The 27,760-nt window shown below is 39.7% G+C and overlaps 1 protein-coding gene and 1 long non-coding RNA gene across 9 annotated transcripts in view; one reads left to right on the plus strand and one right to left on the minus strand.

Annotated features, from left to right (window-relative positions):
• SYT16 (synaptotagmin 16) overlaps positions 1-27,760 on the plus strand; it is a 232,198-nt gene that overhangs the window by 43,314 nt on the left and 161,124 nt on the right. The window lies entirely within an intron of this gene.
• On the minus strand, positions 6,923-26,665 carry LOC140640069 (uncharacterized). The gene is made up of 2 exons (XR_012036729.1): positions 26,080-26,665; positions 6,923-9,689 (listed from the first exon to the last, which is right to left on the minus strand). It is a non-coding gene; the product is annotated as an uncharacterized lncRNA (long non-coding RNA).

A 27,760-nucleotide genomic window follows, 5' to 3' on the forward strand; every position in this document is an offset into this window, starting at 1 on the left:
ACTGAAACAGCATCTGGACTCTTGTTCTGAGCTGTTCTTTTTTTTTTTTTTTTTTTCTGAGCTGTTCTAAACTCTGACATTGCTCCCTTCTGATTGGTTCTGTATGACAGCCAATGGTGGCACTTTTGAAAACATAAGTCTTATTAAATCATCCTCCCATAGCAGAAACTGTACTATATATCGGCCCTCAAAATATAAAAATAGAATGAACATGTAGGGTAAGCAAGATAGTGCAGTGCTGTACTATCATATATAAAGTATCAAATGCTTATCAAGTTATTTGTATCTCATTTTCATGTCACTATTTTCCCAAATCTTCAGAACATTCTTTGGATTTCTCTACAACTGTTTTATCTTCTATAGACATCGACCCATTAGGCATTTTCTCTTTTTATACTTACCTCTCCTTTATTTTTTAAAAGAGATTTTATTTATTTATTTGACAGAGAGAGGGAGAGCACAAGCAAGGGGAACTGCAGGCAAAGGAAGAGGGAGAAGCAGGCCCCCCACTGAGCAGGGAGCCAGATACAGGGCTCTATCCCAGGATCCTGGGATCATGACCTGAGCCAAAGGTAGACGCTTAACTGAGCCACCCAGGTGTTCCTTACCTCTCTTTTAAATTGAAATCTGTAGACACTTTGAATAGCAGAGGGCAGATTTGCACTAATCACTGGAAAAAAATGTATGAGCAGAACTAGTTATCTGGGATTGATGCACAGCCTGGCAATTCATTCATCAACAATAACAGTCTTGTAAAAACATTAAAAATAGAACTCCTTCCTCAGGCTCCCCACATTAATATTAAGGATTGTTATGAGTGACCCAAGGAAGTGAATATTATAATTACTAAAGGCTCTGTGCCTTAGTCAATGATATTTAGATATTTAGATAGCCAACAACAAAACCCAAAACCCTGATTTAAAGTGGTAATTAAATAGCTTCTCTTCTCCACCGGTCTATGCCTAAGTAGTTGCTCACAGAAAAGCATGGCCTTTGGCAGCTCGGGTGGCTCAGTGGTTTAGTGCCACCTTTCGCCCAGGGCGTGATTCTGGAGTCCCGGGATCAAGTCCCACATCGGGCTCCCTGCATGAAGCCTGCTTCTCCCCCTGCCTGTGTCTCTGTCTGTCTCTCCCTCTCTGTGTCTTTCATGAATAAATAAATAAAATCTTAGAAAAAAAAAAAAAAGCATGGCCAATTGAAGGACAAAGTTGAAAAGTCTCTTGTTTTTGATGACGTGCATGGTTTTTAAATCTGAGACCAACTAGGCGTGACTACTTTCCTATTTTCAGAATTAGCAAGAGTAGCTGGACAAGATTAATAGGTGGGTTCATTATGCCTAAGAAATTGACTGTTTTTTTTTTCTTCAGAAAATAATTGCTTTTCTGGAGTGCAAAAAGCTTTTGCTCATTCAGTGTCAAGATCTGTTATGCTGATTGGGGGATGAAGTCACTCTTCCCACTGTTTGTAGGGCAGAAAGTCAATAAGTGTGATTGGCAGCTTTGTGCAACGTTGAAAAGTCTCCAGCAGATTTCTCACTTGGGACCCACTAAAAACCAGAGGACTCCAGGAAATAGTCAAACTGTCCTCTTTTGACATAGGGCCATAAACATAATGGAATGATTTATCCCATGAAAGATTTGAGCAAAATAATCTTTACTGATTTCTTTGGCTGAGCATAACCAACCTGCTTTTTTTTCTTCTTAGGTGCTGCTTTTTCAGAAAGTTTCATTAGAAATACATTATCTATCTAACGTTGTATAACAAAATACATTATTTAAATGGGCACAGGGAAATAGTGGAATGGAATGCTTAATCATGGGCTCTTGAATTAGAGATCTGGATTCAGATTTTGGCTCAGCTGGTTGTGTGACCTTGGATGAATTACTTATCTGCTCTGCCTCAGTTTCTTTATCTATAAAATGGAGGAAATGATAGTATCTCCCACAGCGTTTTTGTGATAATTACATTTATTTATGTAAAATGCATGGCAGGTTGTGATGGCTATTATTATTATTACTGTTATTATTGTGGTTGTAGGTTATGGGCAAAAGTTCTCCTTTGGTCTTTCAGGGGACACTGAAGGTAAATTCAGCCTGGGGTTAACATCTGTGAATGGATGAATCCTTGCACATGTAGCCAGGTTAATGTTTAATAAATGGTCGCCTGAGCCTTGACAAAGCAAGCAGATATTTGGAAATAAAATGAAAATTATATTTTAGGGTGTCTTAATAGAAAGATTTTTTCTATTTTTTAAATATTATACATTTTAAAAATATTTTATTTATTTATTTGAGAGAGAGATAACACAAGCACAGATGGAGGAGGAGAAGCAGATTCCTTACTGAGCAGAGAGCATGATGTGGGGCTCGATCCCAGGACCCTGAGATCATGACCTGAGCTAAAGGCAGACACTTAACTACTGAGCCAGCCAGGTGCCCCTTATATCTATTTTTTAAAGCTATAATGACGAGAACAAAGCTAATAGTTTTCTATATAATGTTACATCTTATAATTCTCTCTCACAGTTGGATTTTTGCTAGCATTGGTACAAGACATTAGGATCACATTCCTCATAGGAGGCCCAGGGAAAGGTTCTGTAGCTACTGCAGAAAAAAAGAGGTTTGCAGCCACCAAGAACATGCAACTTAGACCAGCTACCGGTGAATGAGTATAACCCTTTTCAGTGGTTAAAGATCAAGAAGAGGCAGGACATTGTTCTGCTTTGAGTTTGGAGGAACACGGGCACACTTTTCCTCTCTTTTCACCTTTAGTTTCAGATGTTGGAAGACTGGGTGGATATCTTTGGTGGAAGTGAAGAGGGTTGGAGGGGTCAAGGACCTTGTGACCATGGGTAGTTTGGGTGGGTGGGTTAGAGGGAGGATTATTGCCTTAAATAAAAGGAGGAGCCAGGGCAGTTACTGGAGCTGTGGGTGTGGAGCAGAGCATGAGAATAAGAGAAAAGGGATATTGGGTTTTTGCTCAAGTGCCATTACATTTCATAGGTTAGTAAGAGGAGCAAGGATTCAGATTCCCTACCCTTTTCAAAGTGGAGGGGCTACATTAGTCCCTTGGGTCCCCTGAGTGTGGAGTTCCCGATGAAGGAAGGAGTTAGATCATCTTAAATCTCATCAAGAGTGCTTTCTTAAGGACACTACCCCCACTCCCCACAAAAAAAGAAAAAAAAAGAAAAAGAAAACCCAAACCACTCAACTTTCTATAGAAAATACAATTTTTGCTTCTTTTTAGAAAAAAAGAAACCTGAGCTCTTTGTCTACAGTCTTTTCATCTGAATCCAGATTTTTATAAAGCCTTAAAATTCACTGATACATGAAAAAGTAAGGCCACTGTTGACAGGAATTGTGTATGTTACTAAATTATGCATAAGAGTAGCAGATGAAAACCAAGCCTCTGGGGTTGTATGGAACAGTTTCCTGGCTGTGGTTCTGTGAGTGAATGGTAGAGGGCTGGCAGTGGGTGGGTGGTGGCTGGTGAATGAGGAAAACTAGCTTGGCTGGGTTGATTTTTCTCTTTGAAAAAGACCTTGTGCCCAAATGTCATACATATCATTTTGCTTGAATGGCTATGAAAAATGCTGACAAAATAAATATAAGTCCCTGGAGTGCAGGGACTCCCTGTTGGCTACTCCACTTCAGGTGCTTTCACTGAGAGAAGAGATGACATTTGGTCCCCAGCTGTGAAACTGTTTCATTGGCTCTTGCTAAGGTATCTTCTTTCTTTTGCCTCTTAAAATTCTGATGCTTCATTTTTCTTCTGGCTCTAGATAGAGAAAGCCAGTGTTTTATTTCCTTATGTGCATTTGAGACCTGGATCCTTTGATTTGCCTTCTAACCCCTCCTTCTAGAATATATACCCCCATGTTCATACACGTTATGACTCTGTGTCTCTGTCTCTCTTGTGTCTGTTCTTCATGGTAAGCACATTTTCATCTTTTTATTGCCCTTGGAAATTTGACATTGACTTGCATTTTGAGCCAACAAAATAGCCAACAAAATATAGTCCAGCTCGCTCCTGCTCCCCTTGCTTCCACTCTTGAGGATATGATGTTAGGGGGATTCAGGACAATGAATCTCAGCTCCCTGATGACTCACATTGGGTGATTTGAGTGGCAGCTGCTAGCGCTGGCAGCCCATGGGATCAGGTTCATGTACCTCATAGTGCTGAGAGCCACAGTGGGGCTAGAGGAACTGACCCTGGGACCTTGCAGAATACTAAATGATTATGTGAAAGGCAGAAACAAGGCATTTTGCATCAGGAAAAGGTGATAAAGCCCAGACAACTTATTAGAATAGGAAACAAGATGAAAAGAGAGGAAAGAATCAGCCAGAAAACATGATAGAATGGAATCCCAGGCTAGGAGAGGATTGAAGAAGTCAATGGGGAAAGACCAAAAGGATAAGTTGATAGAGGTGCTCTGAATATTGGAAAATTCTCATTTTGGTAAAAAGTAGCCAATTCATTTTTGTTGACTGTCTTACATAATTATGTGCCCATGTTTTGATGCTCACACATTGCTTTTATATATTTTTAAGGTTGTCTTAGAAAATGGGAAAAAATCAGTGTAGCAAGTGGCAAGATCTCAATGAAAATGGATAAATGCAAAAGAGAATTTGGCTCCTATTTTTTTTTTTTTTAAGATTTTAGTTATTTATTCATGAGAGACAGAGAGAGGCAGAGACACAGGCAGAGGGAGAAGCAGGCTTCCTGTGGGGAGCCTGGTGCAGAACTCAATCCCAGGACCCTGGAATCACAGTCTGAGTCAAAGGCAGATGCTCAACCACTGAGCCAGGCAGGAGCCCCTTTGGTTTCAGTATTTTTAATATTGATATGTTTAAGTGTATTTCTCTCTCTCTCTCTGTCATTCTCTCTGTCGCTACCCATTTCTCTCTCTCATCCTATTCTCTCTGTCTCCTGCCCTCAAGCCTATTGCTCGGCCCCTCGCTCCAGCTCTCCATCCCATTGTCCTTCATACTTCATACACCTTTCTCTTCCTGCCTCGCCTCAGCTCGCTCCTGCTCCCCTGGCCACCCTTTGTCTCCCTGCCTCCATTTTCTTTCTGGCTCAGCTATGCACCTCCCAGTCTCCCTCTTCTGTCCTCTTGCTCCCTGGTCCCTGCCCCTCGTAGAGTTCTGGGGTCCCACATGCTAACCTTACTCTAGGGCAGGCTCTTCTCTATGGTGAACTTATGGCTGCTCCAGACTTAGTGCTATCCAGCTTAGCCTTCCCAGTGGAAAAAGGATTTCTCGTTCACAATATTTTTAGGAAAAAAGTCCCAGGATTGCCTCTTATTTGGCTCTGTGAGGCTGGAATATGTAGACAGGCTTCAGGGCTGACAAGGGACGGTGGTACCCCTTTTTAAAACCTTGTGGACTAAAGTTCAGGAAAATCAAAGCACTAGAGAGGGAGTGTTGGGAATCGGATTCAGAAGAAAGAAGAAAAAGTGTTGGATCCTGGACAAGCAAAAAAGTAATGTGCCACTCCTGTTACCACTGGCCAGCCTACTGACTAGGAGTATTCTACTGAAAGTATTCTAGCCTTAATATTACGATCCAAATTTAAGAAGCTAAAACAAACAACCTAAAAATCTCAGGAGGATGCAAAATAAAGGTTTCTCAGTTTACTATAGTCCAGTGCAAGTGGGGTGGCCTTCCATAAGGCTGCCCTCAATGTGACAACTCGGAGGTTGTGACTCTTATCAGGGTGCTGCTATTCCCAGAATCCTTCACTTCCAGTTGCCTGAATGGGAGGAAAGAGAGCAGAGCACACAGGATTTTATGGCCACCCTGAGATGGTATATAGAATTTCTGCCCACATCCCACTGGCCGGAACCCAACCCCTTGTTCCCACTTTAACTTTAAGGGATGCTAAAAATTTAATGTTCTTGTGTGCCCAGAAAGAAAATGAGCAGGGTTTGGGGAACATATAGCACTGTTAGGGACATAGTCAGCTTGTTTGGATATGTGGCTGCAAGGCAAGTAGCCAGAACTGAACCAAAAGAAAGTTAATGCTGGATATTTATGAGATGGGCATACACGCTTCTCTCTGAAATGCCTTCCATACTTTCTTTAGATCTAGGCTTTATCCGGAAAGTCTCCTTTTTTCATGAAGCCTTCCAATATGGCACTGTATTTAAAAGCTTGGACTTTGGAACCAGGCATGAGTTAAACCCCAGCTTCCCCATATTCTGGGGGTAACATGGAGCAAATTAGCCTCTCTGAGACCTTCTTTCCTCTCTCATATACTGTGGAAGAAAATATCATTAATAATAATCCACATTTTAAAAGCATTCAAATCACGTTGGTGGTTGTGCCTTTTTCTTTTTATAGCTGTGATTTTACTTAGCAACTCAGCGCAGCTCAGCAAGTCAGTGGTACATCTGGGCGTGGGCTGCGCTGTAGGCTCCCATTCTCATCCACTAGAATCTTCCAATTTCAGAGCTAAAGAGAAGTTCTTCAGTCATCCATTCCATTTTCCAGAGGCATTTGGAGGCCCAGAGAGGGCATTTGCCTGTGCACGCGGTCACGCAGCAGGCTGGTTGGTGGCCGAACTGGAGAGCCATCTCCCCACCCCCCGACAGCACATGTGTCAGCATGAGGCTCCTCTCAGTGTGGCCTGTCCTGTTCCCAGTCTTGTTACCTCACTGAGCTGGAAACCGAGGCTCCACGGTTCTACAATGTGGCTGAAAGGAAAGTCTGCCCATTTCATGAGGTTGCGGGTCCCCCCCCACACTCACACGGGGATATTTTTTCGTGTTCTAACCATAGAGACCATCCTGTCTACAGAAAATGTTTAAAACTTGTCAGTTTTACAGAGACGTTGCTGCAGCTCATTGAGTGGTGATAAAGACATAGGTAATTGCTGTAGAATAATACCGCTGCCAAGAAGATGATTGAACTCCCACACAGAAGGTGAACAGATGGTATATTTATTGAAATTCATAGGCTGTGAGATGGAATAATTTAACTGATGGCTGGGCACCCTCATTTCAGATGGAGGGAGGCTCATGGAAGAACAATGTGCCGCTAGGTGGCGTGACCAGCCAGGGCCCAGTGTTTGTCTTAGAAAAGGAGGGAGGCCTGGGTTCTGTGCACACTGCAGAATCACTTTGGTTCATCTCCTCCTAACAGAGACTGCAAGTCTTCCCTGTGTGTGTGTGTGTGTGTGTGTGTGTGTGTGTGTGTGTTTTCAAGCTTAAAATCACTTTAATTATAAAGTAAATATATAGCACTGAGGACTTTTGCCTGGAGAAAAAGCAATCAAATGGCAGGGTATTATATCGTTAAAGAGTTGGCGCCATGGCTTGGGGAGTGGGGCCATGTCTGGACTAGGAGTAGCTTTGAGCTCAAAGATCTCACCTGTCTTTGGCCCATGTGGTCCTAATGGCCTTTTCTTCCTGGTGGATGCCTCCCACCTGCCTCCTCAGCCTTGCCTACTAGTTGTAGTGTGGAAGAGCAGGAAAAACACTGTCTCTAGAAACTTCATTTTGGAAGTTGGTAGAGGTTATATATAGCATTATGTTAGAGGAAGAGTAAAGGAAGTTATTGTGAACTGATGTGAAGGGGTGGAGGAAATTATAAGGTAGAAAAAGTAAGTCAGTAGATTAGCCTGTGATGGTTACCTATTCTTATTTCTGTTTTCTTCTTCTTATTAAAAGTTCTTCCTCTACCTTTGGTTTCTAAATATAGAGCACTAAAAAGCATTGTCAGTGACTTTGAGTTGCCTGTACCTTCTGATTTTATGTGAGAACCACATCCTGTTTATGTTTGATTTCACAAATGAACCCATTCATTCACTTAACAAATATTCATTGAGTCTTTCTCTGTTCAGGCTTTTATCTTTTTCTTATGTCTGTTTTCTCATCTTTAAAATGGGGATAAATACCCATTTCATAGGATTGTCATAGGTATTCAATAAGCATTTTTATATAAAAGACTTACAGAAGGCCCAGCTGATAGGAAGTACTCAATAAATGTTAGTGGCTGTTTAGTGCTGCTACCACCAAACTACTACCTACTACTGTATTATTACTGCTACTATACTACTGTGTTACTATTAGTATGACTGTGATGACTACTACTGTATTGTTACTACTACTATTACTACTGTATTACTACTATTATTACTACTACTACTATGTGACTTCTCTTAATCTGGATTTTGGAGCCTCTGTTTCTCTGAATTACAGAAAATATCGGATTCAATTTAAGGAAATTTATTATCTGCTAGATTTTTAGGTAAATAGCTCCTTTGGAAAACTCCACTTTCTACCACTTTAATTCTCCTCAGAGGATGAGCTAACCATTTGAGGTTTCCATCCAACCTTGCAGGGGAGGCAGGGCCATGAGGTCCATCATCACCCTCTATCTGTGCTGGAAAACCTTGTCCTTACAGCAATTTGTTCTTTGGCTTCTGTCTGTATATATCTCTGAGGTCTGAGGTGGTCTATTCTGAGCCATTTTGGGGTCTAGTGGAGGTAGAGGATGGGATGGACAGACACCAATTGGAAGTTTTCAGATGTTCTCTGGCCTCTTGCTGGCCTCATACCAAGGTGGATCAGAGCTATTTCTGCAAGGCCTACAAGCTGTCTGCACTACACTCTGGGAGCCCCAAACTTAAGGGATGTTCTGTAATTCCCTACTTAACCTTTGTATTCCTCCCACCCATCCCTGCCAGATTTTATTATTTTCTAACTTATCAAATCAAAACTCATCATTAATGGAGGCAATTCAAGTGTGGAGCTAGGAAACTTGCATTGGGAGGAGGCTAGGTCCTTAAGCAGTTGCTATCAAATCATGGCATGGAGGTGACCAGTGAGAGTTCAAGAAGTATATTGTCAACCATGAGCAACATGTGCCTTAACAGTTTTCTGGAATAAAATTCTTTGATATGATCAAGTTACTAATTCAAACTGAAAATAGGTAGTGATAGACAAAGAATGATAGACAAATACATTATCTTTGACTGAATACAGGCTCATTCAACATAGGCCAATAAAATATTGCCAAATAGGGACCCTGTCATACTTGTGATGGATAAATGAGAGTAAGTTTCTACTTATAGACTTTGTGCTTGAAAATAGTTTATTTTATGCAGTTTATGCTCATCTTATAACTTTGGATTATTTAAAAAGAGATATATAAACTTTAGCCCCCCCTTCCATGTCATATACTTGAAAACAGATGGATTATTAAAGTTCCCTTTCACATATTACTTGGGACCAGAATTAGTCAGTTATTGGAATTGAGCTTTATCCTCTTAATTGGGATGATCTAGGTCAGAGGTCAAAGACCTATAGCCCCTCTGTGAAGGCGTGATCCTAAGGAGAGCAAGTGGGAGGAGCTGTGCTTTCCTTAAGCAACTGAGTTGTTTGAGTCATTTTCACTTTCCTCTATGGCTCTTAAAGCCTGCTGTGATTTTATGCCACCTGCATAAGTTGATTTGCATCTTAAATGAATATCCAGCCACCACTTGGACTTTTTTCAGTAGAAGGAGAATGGCTTTTATGAAGCCATCTGTAGATAAAAAATAAATAGCCACCAATAGTCCTGGAATATGTGATGGAAGGTGCTAGCACACAGTAAGAGAGTCAAACAGCTGATTTTCTCCCCAAGTCAAGAAGCTACTGAAGAGATTTCCATATTGACAAGATAAGGGAGGCAGGCAAGAACCATCTGGAAGAGAAAAGGAAAGTAAAAACCATTTGAGAGCCATTGGCACATTTGGATCAGGGACAGGCCAGGGCTTACCCTCCCATCCTGAATCCTCTTGCCTCCTGGAGCTCTCAGGTCTTCTCCTAGGGCCTGGTGGGCTTTCTTAACAGTCATGGAATTCCACCTCTTAGAGTACTGCACCTGCTGTAAGGGCTTTCCTGTAGAAACTCAAAGAACATTTCCACATCTGAACACAAGTCCCATTTTTATGATGCTTTGTTCTTAATGATGTCAGAGGTTAATCATTGGATTAACCTTGCTTATTCTTCTTTTAATCCTTTCCCTAAACATTCCTAGCCACCACTTACCCCCCAGAGGCGAATTGTGGAAAATGTGGCAAAGCTTAGCTTCAAATTGCAAAATTCAAGAGTGAGACAGGGATTGAGGAAGTAAATATGATGAGTCAGAATAGTTCTCTCTGAGTTTCTTCCTGATATTTCTCCTCTCCGATCCCCTCCCACTTACCCTCTTTGAGTAAAGACCCTCTGACCAGGAAGAGAGAGAAGGGAGAAGTAAGGCAGAAGCAAGAGAGAGACCTCTTTTCCTCTTCCTTATCCTGTTCTTCTCTCTTCTCTCTGCTCTCTCCCTTCTCTGGCTCTCCTTTCTCATTTCCTCCTTTCCTCTTTGGACTTTCTTCTCTCCTGCTCCAGTGTTTGCACCCTGTTCTTCTTGCTCCCAGCAAGGGAGACACAATTACTGTCCTCTGACCCCCTTGCTTTTTGATTAGGGGTATGAGAGTAGAGAGGATTCATGCCTGGCATCCTGGAGGATGATCAGGAAATGACCAATCTTATGGAGGTATTTCTGTTGTCATCATGGTACTGTTGTGTAGTAGAACTAGCTGCTAGGTATGTCTAGGCTGGAGAAATTCTCAGAGATCTTTGCAGATACTCACTCATACTCCAGGACATCCAAAAGTTCTTATGGCTTCCTTCACTGAGTCACAGACAGCAAATGATAGTGTATATCTGAGACCTGAAAGAGTCTTTCAGATAGCACAGGGGGATGAGTGCAGGAAAGATGTGATGTAGACTCTGGCCATGGTATTCCATGGCATTTCTGTGGATCACTATCTCCAGGGAGCAGTTCATGAAAATATGGCCCATTGCCTATGTCAAGGACTGGGTAAGGTGAGTTACATTCTTAGAAGAAGGTCACAAGCCCCTATTCCCACCATTACCAAGGTGGCCTTGTCTGGAACTTAGGGACAACTGCAAGGTGGAGAGGGACAAGAGGTACTTTTTCTATTTAACTGAGTTTTACTTTTCATATGAGGTGGAAGAGGGGCTCAAAGTCAAAATTTAAATTGAGTTATAGTTATATTGTGTTTCTTGTGTACCAGAATTTGTGATTATAATATCTATACTAGGGACACCTGGGTGGCTCAGCAGTTGGGCGTCTGCCTTTGGCTCAGGGCATGATCTTGGAGTCCGGGATCGGGTCCCACACCAGGCTCCTTGCATGGAGCCTGCTTCTCCTTCTGCCTATGTCTCTGCCTCTCTCTCTGTCTCTCATGAATAAATAAACAAAATCTTAAAAAAAAAACAAATTATAATATGTATATTAGAGTCATGCTTTTTTTAAATTTTTAGAATATTTTTATTTATTTATTTATTTGCGATAGATAGCACAGGTTGGGGTGAGGGTGGGGGGCAGAGGGAGAGGGAGAAGTAGGCTCCCTGGGAGCCTGAGGCAGGGCTTGATTCAGGGCTCAATCCCAGGATCCTGGGATCATGACCTGAGCCAACTAAGCCATCCAGGTGCCCTGATAGAATAATATTTATTAAACACTTACTATGTGCCATGTACAGTACTAAATGGGCATTTTCTTATTTAATTCTTCTAATGACTTCATGGGGCAGATATTAATAATCCTATTCTACAGAGGAAACTAAGGTTTTCAAAGGTCCATTGATTAGCCTAAGGTCACATAGTCAGATGGGGTGGAGCTAGGATTTGGGACCAAGCAGTATAATTCTGGAGTTCCATTTATTCCATATGCTGTAATACTTGAGGGTCAGATAAGACATTATGATAGGCCATTGAAACCTGCTTTGCAGAAAACTCAGTGAAGCAAACCTTCCTTTGACAAGGAAACCTGTCTGATCTTTTCGTATGCCAGGTGCTCTGGTGGACACGGGATACAAAATGAATAGCATTCACTCCCTCCAGGGATTTGACAACCTGCCTACATTTGGTTCTAATACTTGGAAAGTATTCAGTATAAATTGTTGAAGTGAAAAAATTCAAAAGGTATACAGCATCAGTTAGAGAAAGAATGTCTAATTTCAAATGAAGCATCAAGAATATTGCAACCATGTTCATAGAGAACTTGAAAGGATCAGAACACTGATTCTGGTAGATACAGATTTGACTTTAGAATGGTCTCTGCCTTAGGCAGTGCTAGAGGCCTATTGGTTAGAAACATAATCCTAGCTGAACAAAACCCTAGGGAACAATTGGGCTCAGATCTGAGAGAGGCTGATCTGATCTGACAAGGTTCTTTTATTCTTAACATCAATGAGGTACTGATGAGGGAAGTCAGAGTCAGTGGATCTCCCATGGTGGGACTGTGATCAGAAGAGAGAACTCATTTCTAGAAACAGCACCCCTTTCTTGGTGTCTACAAAACTAAAAAAGCAATTAATAAAATGATAGATGGAGGTAGGAAATCTAGGTCATATTATAACTTCTATCACAACACACTATTGAAGACAGGAAATACAACTAGGCTTCAGATTTCTCTGAGGGAAAGAGGAGAGAACATGCCTTTGTCAGACCACAGCTAGTGACTTTGCTTGCCAGGCAGTGAGCCTAGTCTTCCAGCTTTTTGCTGTTTTCTTGTTGGTATGTCTATTCTGAGAGCAGATCGTCAGGAACGCCTATCTATCTGTTGGAGCGACTTTAGGGTATTAGGGGTCTTTGGTGGTTAGTAACAGACACCAACTCTGGTTACCTTAAATAGAAAGAGAATTTACTGCAGTGGTATAGGAGAGCCCATAGGAGAGAAGCGGCTGGCCCAGAGAGGGTGGAACTGGGTAGGAAGGTCTTCGGGCAGGAAGTGCTTCATATTTTGATCTTGGCACTATGGCTGGCGTCAGTGAATCCAGTCTTACTCAGCCTTTCCCTCACTTTCCTCCCAATTCCACTCTAATGAGATAGGTTCTCTTTGGCCCAGCTTGGACTACGTACCCACCTCCTGGCTAGGGGAAGGCAAAACCTCTTTATAAAAGTCCCACAGACTAATCCAATGAAGAAGAGGTAATTCCTGAAGGAAAGAGGTGGAGAGGTACCAAAAAAAAAAAAAAAAGGTGAAGGGGATGCCAAGTAGCCACACGAGCCCATTTGTTGGAAGGGCTCAGCCTCCCAAGGCTCTACTGACTGCAGCATAGGTTTCTTGGGGTGAACTGGACAGGCTCTTGTGATATTGCTCTACCTTCTCTCTGGACATGCCTGTGTTAGCTCCTCCTTGTCTGTCGCCTTCACATGTCATCTGTTTTCCCCAGTCTGACTTTCCCTTTCTGATTGTGTGTCTTTGCTCCATCTGCTGTTTACCAGGAGCTAATCTCTTCCTCTTGTGTACTCTCATAAAACTTTTTGTTTTTGAAAATGTTCTCAAAATCCTCATTCCTAGCCCAAGAATTTCTTCCATACATATCACTGCCGCCATAGCAAATGCAGACAAAGGACTTCATATGACCCAGGTCTTTCCTAAGTACCATCTGTGTATTAACACATTTAATCCCACCAATTTCCTACTCTATGCTGCCCATATCTCTGTTTCACAGCTGAGGACACTGGCAAGGGAAGTTGAGTAATTTGTCCAAGGTCAAACAACTCTAAGTGGCTAGAACAGAATTTGAACTTTGCATTCTGGCAGAAATGCCCTTGACTAGTCTCAACTGTTTCAGTCTCCTGCACCTTCCACACCCATCACTCATCCGTATTACCTCTTAATTTAGTAATTCTGTTTTTCATCCCCTGTATTCCCACTGCCATGCTACCAGCCCCCATCCTCCAAGTGTCTGCCATTAGCATAAACTTAAGGTATGGTTGAAAGGGGCTTCCAATGAATAAAAAAAGATGCTTCTCTCCCCTCAGTCACTCAGGAAATTCCAAGTGTTTTAGAAGTTCTGTGCCTGGAACTGGGACCATTGAATATACCTATGTCTTATTACATCACGGTGTTACACATGCTGTATTTGAGTGCTTCCTTAACTGTTTGGAGACCAGTTAACATGCTACTCCTTCAAGTGTATTCAGCACCCTGTTGCCAAGGATATTTTTTTTTTTAATTTTTTTTTAATTTATTTATTTATGATAGTCACAGAGAGAGAGAGAGAGAGAGAGAGAGAGGCAGAGACATAGGCAGAGGGAGAAGCAGGCTCCATGCACCGGAAGCCCCACGTGGGATTCGATCCCGGGTCTCCAGGATTGCGCCCTGGGCCAAAGGCAGGCGCTAAACCGCTGCGCCACCCAGGGATCCCTTGCCAAGGATATTGTACCAAAAAATTCAACACGGTCATTTTGTTCATCTTCTTATAATTACTTAAAGATTTCCCATTATCTACTGTGCCAGCATAATTTGGGTCTAACTTTACTTTCCAGTTTCACTGTCTACTCCTTAGCCCCTTGCCCATAGTCCTCCACCTCCAAGCATCTTCTGTGTATCAGTTAGGAGAGTGCCTAAGGCGTTCTGGGTGCTTTAGAATTTTGCAGCTCCACCAAATTACTTGCCATTATTTCAACAGATGTTTCTTCATCCTTGGCACAGTCTAAAAGGACCTTTGCATTTTGACTTCTCTGTGTGTCTGACAAAGGTCTTATATTCCAAAGCCCTGTGCAAATAGCATCTCCTGTGGGAAGTTTTCCCACCTATCACAGGTATAGTTGTTTCCTCCTCTGTTTCCATAGCTATGTTAAAATACTTACCTGGTAAATAACTCTCCTTGGCCCCTCAAAACAAATTACCACAGGCTGGGTTGCTTTAAGCAACAGAACTTATTGTCTCACAGTTCTTGAGGCCAGAAGTCCAAAATAAAGTTGTCATAGAGCCATGATTCCTCTGGAACCTAGATTCCGGTAGTTTGTTGATAATTTTTGGCATCCCTTGCCTTGCAGTTAGTTGCATGTTACCTATGTAGTCATGTGGTGCTCTCCCTGGATGTTTCTGTGTTCACATGGCTATTTTGTTGTAAGGACCAGTCATTATGGGCTAGGAGTCCAACTCTGCTCCACTATAATTTCATCTTGACTACTTATATTTACAGTGACCCTATTTCCAAATTAAGCTCACATTTTGAGATACTGGAGGTTGGGGTATCAGGATGTCTTTTTTTGGGGGGGGGGGGTTGTGTGTGGCACAGTGAAATCCGTAACATCTGTTTACATTGTAAACTTTTGTAAATGTGTGGTCTCTCCTACTAGACTGTGGATCACACCTTATCTTTGTGCCACTTGCTCTATCTCATTATGGGCCTTGTTAAATGTATGGTGTTTAACTCTCTCCGTGAGATGGAAAATTGTGTGAAGGAAAGAAAGGAGTTGGGTTTTCCTAAATAGATTATGAATACAATGGAAAGCAGATTAGGATTTCTTCTCGCTATCATGTAAATTCTATCAGTGACCCTGCCGATTTGGTTGAATAGCATATCCTTAGTGCTTATAGCATGCCTGGCAAAGAGTAGGTGCTAAATAAATTTTACTAAATATTCATATTTTTTTGAGTTGGATAGAAACTATTGAATGAGTGGGTTAAGATTATAGGAAGTAAGTTATAGATAATTTTAGAAACACTTTGTTGGTCTTTGCCCTGGCCAGGTCTTTGCTGTAGTTGTTAAGATGAATTCACAGCCTCAAGCAAGTAAAGGTGCTCTTTGCTAGCTTCTAGTCAGAGGGTAGAAACCTGGCATAAAGATTACCAATGCTGGGGTGCTGATGGCACTGCAATTTGCCTATTACCTTATAGGTCAGCATCCTCCTGAAGACTTTGTGGGCTTCCTCATGTCTTTCAAGTGTGTTGCAGTGAAGGAAATTTTGCCAATATAGTTCCTGAGAGAAGTGGACCCTGCTTTTCTATTTATTCCTGAAAACTCCCAATCATAGGACCCTGAAATCCAATTTTGCTCCTTTGTACCACCCAAACTAGATATTTAGTTCAATCCCTGTCCACTAACTGGCATTAACTGACAATTGCCTGGTTTCACTGGAAGCACCCATCCTTGGCTTTTCCCAAAGTCTCCCACTTCTGTGGTTTTGTACTGTGGATGCCCTCAGTTATACCGTATTGGAACTTGATCTAGGACTAACAGCTCTGGATAGGTAAAAATTTGCCTTGTTTCATTTACTTTCTTTCTTTCCCACTGGAGTCCTTGTCCTTAAGTATATGGTCAGTTTCCCCACCATAGCATGTTACAGAAGGTGGATGCCAGCTTCCTTTTAGGGTTTCTTGAGGAACAACTCAGTAGAACATGAAATGCAAATCTGGGATTCCCAGTAGCTCAGAGGCAATGGAGGGCTGGTTTTGAGTGTCCATGATTTTATGATGTTTGTGTTTGTTGGGACACCTGGGTGGCTCAGTGGTTGAGCATCTTCTGCCTTTGGGTCTAGGCATGATCCCAGGGTCCTGGGATGGAATCCCACATCAGGCTCCCTGCAGGGAGCCTGCTTCTCCCTCTGCCAATGTCTCTGCCTCTCTGTGTCTCTCATGAATAAATAACTAAAATCTTTTTTTTTTTTAAGTTTGTGTTTGTTAATAATCACTTCATGTTTGGATCAAACTGTTATGAAGAGAGCCTTGAGTGCTGGCTTTCTCTGGCTTGAATCATGAGTTTTAGAAATGTAATATGTGGAACTAATTTTCATCTCAGGATTAAGAACAAAAGCCACCTCGCCTCCTTTTACATAGCATGGTTGGAATTTGTCTCTATCATTAAAACATACTCTTTCTTATTTGCTGTGTGGTCACTTGAATGACTGACTGGACACCAGGGACCCACAGTTGTAATGACTTTGGATAAAGAGGAGCTAGTGGGGAAAGAGAAAACTCTGTGTGCCCTTTGAGTGCTGGTGCGTAAATAGGTGGAATAGGTCAAGGTTTGGGAATGCTCATTGACATATTACATTCTTCTCACTGGGCCTCTGAAGAAGTTGGATTGGCTGAGGCTTTGACCCACTTTTGGCACAGGTATTATATTTATGAATTATTCCCTTTCCTAAATCTCATTACTATAATTAGCAGGTCCTCATCACAATTCATTTGAATATGCAGGACCACTGGGAAGTTAGAAACATAGCAATTATTGAAAGAGGGATATCATTAAAATTCACTTAGAGGAGATGAAGGAATAATTGTGAACATAATTTTCTTAAGTATCCTAAGACTTATGATCCCATCTAACTGCTTCTATTGCAGTTGAGGTCAAAGTGGAATATCATGTATTTGTTTATCACCCACTTTGAAAACCTTCTTTTTACATTTCTTCTTTGCTCCTTCAATGACCTAACATAGAAGACCTACCAGCACTAACTTATTCCCAAGGGCCATGAAGCCAAGTGAAACTCAATACTATTATATTTAACCTGCCTCTTTAGCTTAAAAGCTGGTTTCTGCTAACAAATCTTCTTTGGGAAGCTTCAAGTTGTTATCAAATACTGATACCTTTGTATGAAGGAGTTATGCGAGTCCTTTGTATGAAGGGATGTTAGCTGCCCTCCAGAGGTTCATGCTCTCACTTCTAGTGCAGAGTGGTTGCAGAAGAGTGGCTCTCTACACAGGAGCTGTATTTCCCAGCCCTTTTTGCATCTCTCTGGGCCCCTATGACTGAGTTCTGGCCAGCAGAATATGTATGGAAGTAATGTAAACTATTTCCTGGCTTCACCTATGATGACCTTCTCTTATTTACTTGCCCCTTTTCTGTACCTGCTGGTTTATTGGGTGGCTGGGTTTAGCTGCTTAGTGAGATTGTAGAGTGTTCCTTTAATTTAAAAGTTTATAAAGGCAGCAAGAGTAAGCTGAGGAGGATCAAGCATATGGCATGGACTAAATCAGTAGTTTACAAACTCGCCTGATCATATGAATTCCTTGCCACAATGGGGTGCCTGAGTGGCTTAGTTGGTTAAGAATTACCTGCCACTTGTTAACAATAGAAATTCTCAGTTTGCTCCAGACCTGCTAAACAGGATCTTCTGAGGAAAAGTCCATGTTTTAAAATTTTATTTCATTTAAAATTTTTAATATTCATTTATTGTTTTATTTTATTGATGTATAATAACATACATTATATTAGTTTCAGATGTATAACATAATGATTTTGTTTTTGCATATATTGTGAAATGTTCACTACAGTAAACCTAACGTCCATCAACATGCATAGTTAACAATTTTTTTCTTGTGATGAGAACTTTAGTATGTAGTAGTCATGCTGTACGTTACATTCTCATGACTTATGTATTTTATAACTGGAAGTTTATACCTTTTAACTCTCTTTCACTCATGCCCCACTCCCACCGCTGGCAACCACTAATCTATTCTCTGTATCTATGTGGCTTTAAAAAAAGATTTTTTTTTAAGATTCCACATATAAGTGAGATCATTTAGTATTTGTCTTTCTCTGACTTATTTCACTTAGCAGAATGCTGTCAAAGTTTATTCATGTTGTTTTAAATTGCAAGATTTTGTTCTTTTTTATGGCTGAATAATGTTCCATTATGTTCCAATATGCATGTTCCATTGCATATTTATACAACTTCTTTATCCATCTATGTGTCAATGGACATTTAGGTCATTTCCATATCTTGGCTATTGTAAGTATTGCTACAATGAACACAGGGATGTATATATCTTTAGTATTTTCTTTTCCTGTGGACAAACACTCAGAAGTAGAATTGCTGGTTCGTGTGGTATTTCTATTTTTAATTTTTTGGGGACTCTTCATGCTATTTTCCATAGTGGCTACATCAATTTACATTTTTACCAGCCGTACATGAGGGTTCCCTTTCTTTACATCCTTGCCAACACTTGTTATTTCTTGTCTTTTTGATAATAACCATTCTTACAGGTGTGAGGTGATATCTCATTGTTTTGATTTGCATTTCCCTGATGACTAGTGACTTTGAGCACCTTTTCATGCACCTGTTGACCTTCTGTATGTCTTCTATAAAAGAGAAGATTCTCTGTCAGTTTTTGAAATTGGATTATTTGCTGTTTTTTGCTGTTGAGTTGTAGGAGTTCTTTATATATTTTTGATTTAACCCCTTATTTTGTATGATTTGCAAATAGTTTCTCCCATTTAGTAGGTTACTGATGGTTTCCTTTGCTGTGCAGAGCTTTTTAGTTTAATGGAGGTCTCACATGTTGAATTTTGGTTTTGGTGTCAAATTTGAAAAATTATCATGAAGATTAATATCAAGGAGCTTACTGCCCATGTTTTCTTCTAGGAGTTTATGGTTTCAGGTTTTACATTCATGTTTTTAATCAGTTTTGAGTTAATATTTATGTATGGTAAAAAAATTATGTATGGTATAAGATAGTAGTTGAGATTTATTTTTTTGCACATGGCTATCCAGTTTTCTCAACACCATTTATTGAAGAGATTGTTCTTTCCCCATTGTTATATCCTTGGCTTCTTTGTCATAAATTAATTGACTATATATGCATGGGTTTATTTCTGGGCTACCTTGTCTCATTAATTTGTGTATCTTTTAAAAAAATATTTATTTATTTATTTTTAGAGAGAGAAAGAGAGCAAGGGAAGGGGGGAGGTGCAGAGGGACAGAATCTCAAGCAGACTCCCTACTTATGACCCTGAGCTGAAATCAGAGTCAGATGCTTACCTGACTGAGCTGCCCAGGCACCCTGATCTATGTATCTTTTTAATAGCAATAACATACTGTTCTCATTACTATAGCTTTATAATATAGTTTAAAATCAGGGAGTGTTATGAGAAGCCTGTATTTTTAAAAAAGTACTTCAGGTAATATTTAGGTTCCATAAGGTTGAAAAACACTGAGTTAGATCACAGTGGGGACAGTCAAGTGGGCATTTATTTATTTTTATTTTTTACTTTTTTAAAAGATTTTACTTCTTCATGAGAAATAGAGAGAGAGAGAGAGAGGCAGAGACACAGGCAGAGGATAAGCAGGCTCCTTGCAAGGAGCCCAATGTGGGACTCAATCCTGATCCTGGGATCACATCTTGAGCTGAAGGCAGATGCTCAACTGCTGAGCCACCCAGGCATCCCCCTCAAGTGGACATTTAACTTGGGTTCAAATATAAGTGTTTGGGCAATTTGAAGTAAAATAAAGAGCAAAAAAAAAATAATAATAAAGAGAGCAATTTAGTAAACAGGCAACTTGGCTTCCTAATTTCTCTTGATGAAGAATTGCTCCAACATGAACAAGGATGGGTATCTGTCTGGCATTTTCACTGTAAGCATCTTTCCTGCAAGCCTTTTTGCTTCAAACATTTTCACCATATAACTAATTGGCTGTAAGGCAACTTTGTTGTAAAAGATAAAATCACAAAATATAAAATAAGGGCATTAATAAAAAGATGTATAACATAATGATTCTTCTTTAATAAAAAGAATATAGTGAAACATGAAAAATGAACAGCAAAATTAAAAAGACTTTATTGCAAAATATAAAATATTTGAGTATATCCAAAATGCTTAGTATGAATTCATGTCAATACATACAAATAAGTGATTTTATTTTGTGGATGATACTTAAGCACTTATCTTTAAAGTCCTTTTGTTCATAGTATTAGACTTTTTTTTTTTTGCTTGACTTGTTCCTCATTGGCCTTACACTTTTTTTTCCTAAAATTTCTTCCTTCATAAAGAGAGATATCAATTGCAAATACTAGAATGCATATTTTTAAATGAGCTTTGTATTGTATTATAAAAGCCTTCTATATTGTTGTTTGTTCTTGGCATAGTGTCACATGTCCATTGATAGTCATTCCAAAGTTCTATGGAAAATGTGGAAGAAATGTTAATGCTATAATGCATTTTTAGCTGAGCTTTGTTATCATTGTCACTGTTATGCTATTATTTGGTATTTTATTTTTTTGGCAAAATTACCTTATTTCCAATTAGTTATATGGAAAAATATTTGTGGCAAAGATGTCTATTGCAAAGAAGTTTATGGCAAAACTACTTAGACCTGGTTGAGTGATGCTCTCTTTGTAGTCTGGACTCTGTAGTGCCTTCTGGCTGTGAATATCTCTCCCTGATTGAAAATCTAGTGCTTGGAGATATAGGATTAAAAAATATATATGAAACTCAAGCCAGCTTCTGCATCTGGTGCTCAACCAAGAGGCAGCAATCCATTTCAAACAGTGAAATCAAAATGAGCTACACTGGATATTTATGAACGTACTTTCAGAGTAATTCAAGGAATTTTCAAGATAATTTAGACTCTGCAATTTTTGCCTCATATGTTAACTTTAACCATCCCTGCCCAAGAGTTACTGCATTGTACACATGTTATGTACTTATTTTTTAGTTTCCTATGGCCACCATAATACTACAATCATGGCCTAGAACAACAGAAATTTATTCTCTTACAGTTATGGAAGCCAGAAATGCAAAATCAAGGTGTTGACAGGGCTGTGCTCCCACTGAAGGCCCTAGGGGAGAATCTTTTCTTGCCTCTTCCAACTTTGGATGTATCCAGGTGTTTCTTAGCTTGTGGTTACATAACTCTGATTTCTATCTTCCCCTCTTCTTGTGGGTCTCTGCTCTGTGTCTCTTAGAAGGACCCTTGTCATTAGATATAGAGCTCACCTGGAGAATCCAGATGATCCTATTTTGAGATCCTTAATTACATCTGCAAAGATTTTTTTTTTTTTTGTAAGATCATATTCACAAGTCCTAGGGGTTAAGATAAGGACATATCTTTTTGGGAGCCACCATTCAACCTACTATACTTCTTTACCGTAAAACTGAAAGCAAACTACATATAATATAACTTGTAATGTGTGGAGTTAACTATCAATTTTTCTTTATCAGAATATTTATGGAGCCTTTAATCAAGAATGGCTAAGATAGCATTTAGCTATGTCCTTCAACTTGTCCATACCTGTGTGTCTTTTCCTCCTAAGATGCCTCTGCATAACTCTCTAGCATGCCTAGTCCATTTCTACATTCTATGCTGAACTGGGTATCATACTGGTTTTGTTGCTTTTTGACACAGTGACTACTATACAATTAAGTCTTCAGTTTCTGTTTGCTTTCACTTAAAGTTCAGTCTTAAAGACAGGAAGTTTCTGTCTGAAATTTGACAACCATATTTTCATTATCATAGCTATTTCTGTTCCTACTTGCTGTCATATCTCCATAAATATAGGTACTCCAGCTCTCTATTATTTTTCCAAATATGACATCAAAATTTCTTAATAATTTCTGCCAAATGTCCACTGTCGTTAAGCGTGTTCTAAAACTTGAAGGTAGTTTTGGTGAGATGAGGTAATAAGCCTCCATGTACAGTATCGAATGGCTTTCTGCCATTTTTCAGAAGCTGTTTTCCTGCGTTTGTTTTCTGTACTTCATTTTCATATATTACCCTGAGCTGCTGCTTGTCTTTTGGCAACAGCATGTTGTTTCACTGGGATTTTGCTATTTAGAAGTTGTAGGCAGCACATCAAATTTACCCACCTGGACTTTTTTGAGTAAAATTTGTAAGATATTCCCTCATACAGATTTCTTTAATCCTGATGGGCAAATATTTCATAGGAATTCCAGCTGTGTAACTGGATATCCCTGAAAGGGTGCAGAGGTTGAATTTTGAAAGACTGGACACAGACTAGAACCTAATTAGGTTGAAGATCTGCTATCAAAACTAGACATTTGCCAGAATGGTTCAAGGCTGTTTGCTTTAACAGAAACTCAACTATGATATAGGTACCTTTAAGTATTCTAGGTCTAGAAGTCAAAGTTTGGCCAATTTAGAAGGGCATTTACTTTGTTAGGGTTCTGGATTGTATCACACCAGAGTTGGAAAAGCAGGTGCTCTCCCAAGCCCATTCTCATTCAGTCAAATGATTGTTGTTTTCAGTTGAAAAATCTACAAAAGAAGATGCCAGCTGATTTGCATCATTGAAATGAAAGAGCCAGGGCAGATGAATAAGAGGCTTGGAGGAGCTGTGTCCTACGTGTTTAAGAAAAAGCTGAAAGCAGAGCAGCTTAAAAAATTGAAAGCATTAAAATCAATATTTAAGAGGTTCATTTAACCATAACAAAAACACCTTAGCAACAGACTTTTTTTTTTATAGTTCTTTGCAAAGGAAGTGGGGCTCTCTGAACTAGGATTGGCCGCTCAGTGCAGTGAACCCATGAAAAAGGACTCGATGTTCCATTGAACTGGAAGCAAATTATGTTGCCAGGGAAACCAGCCCCTCTGTGCTTCTCAGGTGAAAAGATGTTTGATCTTTAAAACAACAGAAACAGAGGTTTACATGATGAATATTATCTGTATTGCCCAAAAAAGTGCAATTATGGGGAAACAAGTGTATTATTGCTGCAATTTACTAAATGATTATAGAGGTAGAAAATTGTTGCTAAGTTTTTTGGTACATACCTTACAAGGGATGCTGGCAAAGATTCATTAATGTCATGAATATTTTCAGTATGGTGAGAGTAGTGTGTCTTCAGGCTTAATGATACTTTATAATTCATCTTGCTCAACCAGATAGTATTTAGTGTTATTTCTCTGGGTGCATAATCCATTTTGGGAGACTGGTTTATCAAAACTCACCTCTAATTTGGAAAGGTTTCTCTAAGTACTAAGAAACACAGAGTTACATATATAAAAGGAGAAATATGTGGATAGGATTACTAAACTTATTTCCATTTGGATTTTGACATCTGAATACTCTTATCACACTGACAGCATCACACAAGTGTGACATAGTGTGTGTACTTATGACCAGTGAGTCACTTGTTGGGTTCAATTTCAAGAGTCAGTTTGCATTACCCTGTGCTTGGGGAACTGTTTGAATTATTAAGTCAAGACAAGGTTTATGGCCTTTATATTTGCTGTCTACCAAAGAGTGTTGAATAATGAACTACATTTTTAATCAAAGATTTCCTTTTACTCGAACGCCTTATTTCCCAGTAGGCCTAACCTGATTTATTATGCTGAGTTCTCTAGGAGGAGTGTGTGTAACTTTGGCTTCCTTCTAAGAGAAGGTGAATATTGACTGGGGAAGCAGCAAGGGAAATAACAGTTTTGACTCTTGGAAGTACTTGAGTTTTGGGCTATCTATCTATTCATCTCTCCATCAGAAGCTTTGTACTCCAAAATACAAAGCATTCAAGGAGCTACAAAGACTTTGTTCTCATCACTGTAATGTCTTGGTGGAGACATATAGAAACAGGATATGCTAAAGCTGGTATACAGCTCCAGAGTAGTGCCTGGGATGCAGTAGGCACTCAAGAAACAGTTGTCAGATGAATGGAGGTATAAAGTGCAAAAGAAACATGAAGTAGGAAGTAATGAATTCTATTGGGGAATCTGGAGTGTTGTTTCTTCCTCATTGCATTTGGGTCTTGGCTCAAATGTGACATTCTTTTAAAACCCTCTCCCTGTTACCACCTCTACCCTGCAAATAGCTCAAATCTATCCTTATTGCCTTACCTCACTATACTTTTCTTCTTAGTACTTGTCACTACTTGACAATATGATATACACTGATTTGCTTGTTAGTTTGCCTATTACTACCATGAGACTGTGAGCTGTAGTATGAGAATGTTGTCTGGCTTGCTGCTGTATCCCAGGAGCCTTAGTGCCCAGCACATAGTACATGCTCACCAAATATTTGTTGAAAGGGTAAGTGAATGAATGGATATGGATTCTGGGAGTAAAATTCACCACCGTGGAAGGATGAGGACTTATTGATTTTATACTTTAGTCTTGAAAGACATAGTGACCTTGAGGAGATTGGTGGGCTGGCAATTTTTTTTCTTCTTATACCTTATAATATTGCCACTAAGAAAAAAAAATGATATCATATAGTTAAGAGTAGAGTGGCATGGAATGCTGATATAACTATTAGCTGTTATGCAACTACTGTTATGTTTCATGTCTTGAAATGAAACAATTTCCTGTTGTTGGAAATTAAAGAAAATACACCTTCCTGTTAGGATTATGGACATCGGACTTGATTTGCACTTGATTTAGCCTCAACTAAAGATAACATAAAGAAGAAAATCAGATTATCCATTTTTTGGGGTGGCCCCTTTTTTTGGGCAAAGAAAGCTTGCAGACCATGGAGCTGAAGGGAAGATCTTACATCTCTACATGTTGAAAATACACCAGGCAGGGGCACCTGGGTGGCTCAGTCGGGTAAGCATCTGCCTTTGGCTCAGGTCATGATCCCAGGGTCCTGGGATTGAGCCCCACGGTGGACTCCCTGCTCTGGGGGGGGCGGGGTGCTGCTTCTCCCTCTGCCTGCTCTTCCCCCTGCTTGTCCTGTTTCTCTCTGTAGAATAAATAAATAAAATCTTTTTTAAAAAGTAATAAAAAATTAAAAAAAAAACATACCATGCAAAAACCAGAAACAAATCTATAAATACAGAGAACAAACTGATGGTTACTATAGGGGAGGAGGGTAGGGGGATGGGCAAATTGAGTGAACAGGAGTGGGAGGTACAGGCTTCCAGTTATGGAATGAATAAGTCACAAGGATAAAAGGCCCCGCATAGGGAATATAGTCAGTGGTATTGTAATAGTATTGTATGGAGATAGATGCTAGCTACACTTGTAGTGAGCATAGCATAACATATAAAGTTATTGAATCACTAAGTTGTACACGTGAAACTAATGTAACATTGTCAATTATACTTCAATTAAAAAAACATACAGAGGCAAAATAGATCTTCACCATGAGAAGAGGGCAAAACTTGGATTTCTCCAACATAGCAGCCTGTTTATGAACTTGCTTATTGCAGTGGCAAGGAAAGGAAGCCACAATTGGAGAAGTTCCAGGTTTATTGGCAAGTCTAATATTTTGAAGCAGCTCTTGGAAAAATCAGTTAGGTCACATTTCTTTAGCATGCAAATGGATGAAATTACTCAGATCTCTTGGGATAACTTCTCCTGGTTTTCCTATTTTAGGCACCTTTTTGGGGAAACTTTAAAAGCTATTGATATCTTTGAGATGGTTTAGGGAGTTTTGTTCAGTCTGGGAGAGCATTCATCTCTTTGTAATATTTTTTTTTATCACTTCAGCATTGGAAAAGCCTCAGGACCTCTGAAGCTCAGGCTAAGCAAAGTTTTTTCCCAGGCAAAACTCCAATTGGAAGGAAAACCTTGGCCTCTGAACCCAGATGAAGCAAGATGAACATACCTATTTTTGCTGTTTTGATGAAGCAGAAGCTTCATGTGTTGTGTTTTGCTGAGTCACACTGTCTTTATGAAGGCATCTCATTCAGTCCCATACATACTATTTTAGTACTCTCTTAAGATGCCTCGTTCTTATCTTCAGTTGCCTTGAAATCCCGACTTGTTTATCCAAGTGATATCCTCATTCGGTGTCCAGTAAGCGTCTCTGATTGAATGTGTGTAAGACAGATTCTTAATTCCTCCCTACTGCCGGTTTCTCTTAGCGTTTTCCCAAGTTGTGTAAACGGCACCATCTGGTTGCTAGGGCCAAGAACTTGGAGATATCCTTGACTCTTCCATTTTCTTCACACACATCTGATCTATCAGCTGTATATTTTGGCTTGGCTCTATTCTCAAAAGTATATCCACCTTTGCTGTTGTTGCCCAGGTACAAGCCACCACTATTCCTCTTTTGAACTATTGAGGGAGACTCCTAACTAATCTCCCTATTTCCATCCTTGCTTCTTCTAGCCTCTTCTCCACACAGCAGTAAAATGAGCCTGTTTAGCTATCAAGCTGGTCTTGTTACACGCTGGCTCAAACCCTCTGATGGCTTGCGTCCTATCTAGGATCAGATCCAAATTCTTACCATTGCCGAGAGGGTCATACATGATCTGACGTAATCTCATTTCCTCCTGTTCTTCTTACTGTGTTCCTGGTCATTTAGTCTGGAAGAAAAACCAATCATTCTTTATACCTAAGCCTTAATTTTTCTTCATAGATTTGTGCTTTGGGAGAGAGATTAAATAATACCCCTTTTTCTTGTCATGTTCTGATTTTATAAATAGGACAAAAAGGACAGCCAGATAGTAAACAAAATATCAACCTTTTTCATGAGAAAACTGATGGATGAACATGGCTTTAGACCTTTGACAAAGAGGGATAACAGTAGTTAAGAAAACAAAGGCCCTGTTTTCATGGAATTTATCTTCTAAGGTAATAAATCATTTTTTTAAGGTTTAAAAGCATTATCAAGTATATATCATATGTATGTTTGCATATTTATGTGTTTTATATATATCTTTGTTTTATAACTATGAAATAGCCCTGAAATAGGACCACAACATGAAATTCCCTACTGCTAGAAATTTAAAGAATTTCTTGACATCAAATTTCTGAAGCAAACTCCTGATTGGACTATAGGTACAAATCTAAACTAATTTATTTTGAAAGAAATAAAAAAAAAAACTGCTTGGAACAATTTGCCAAGGAAGAGTTAATTAATTATTTATTTGTAAATATGTGTGTGTGTGTATGTATACATATACATGTATACACACACACATATATAATGATTAGGTATATATTTTTATTTCCCAGCTCACCATGATGGATGATTGTTTTTGATCAGGTTGCCGCTATAAAGGAAGTAGATACCAATAAGAATTCCATTGCTGAAAAATTGCTTCTCCTGATGGGAGTCCAGTGTGACTGTGCCCTGTCAGTTGATCTTCCTATGGGCAGAAATGTACAGATCTCTGGGAACACTGCAGACTTTGTTTGAAGGTTGCTTCTGCTTTGGAAGACCTTTATATTAAAGCATGGATTATTAATCCTTTCCATGCTGACATCAGTGCATCAATGAAACAGTCTTTGCCAAAGATGATCTCATGGATTTGAGGACAAAGGAAATGGTACAATATGAA

The sequence above is a fragment of the Canis lupus genome, chromosome 9, assembly GCF_048164855.1.
Source record: "Canis lupus baileyi chromosome 9, mCanLup2.hap1, whole genome shotgun sequence".
NCBI classification, from domain to species: Eukaryota; Metazoa; Chordata; class Mammalia; order Carnivora; family Canidae; genus Canis; species Canis lupus.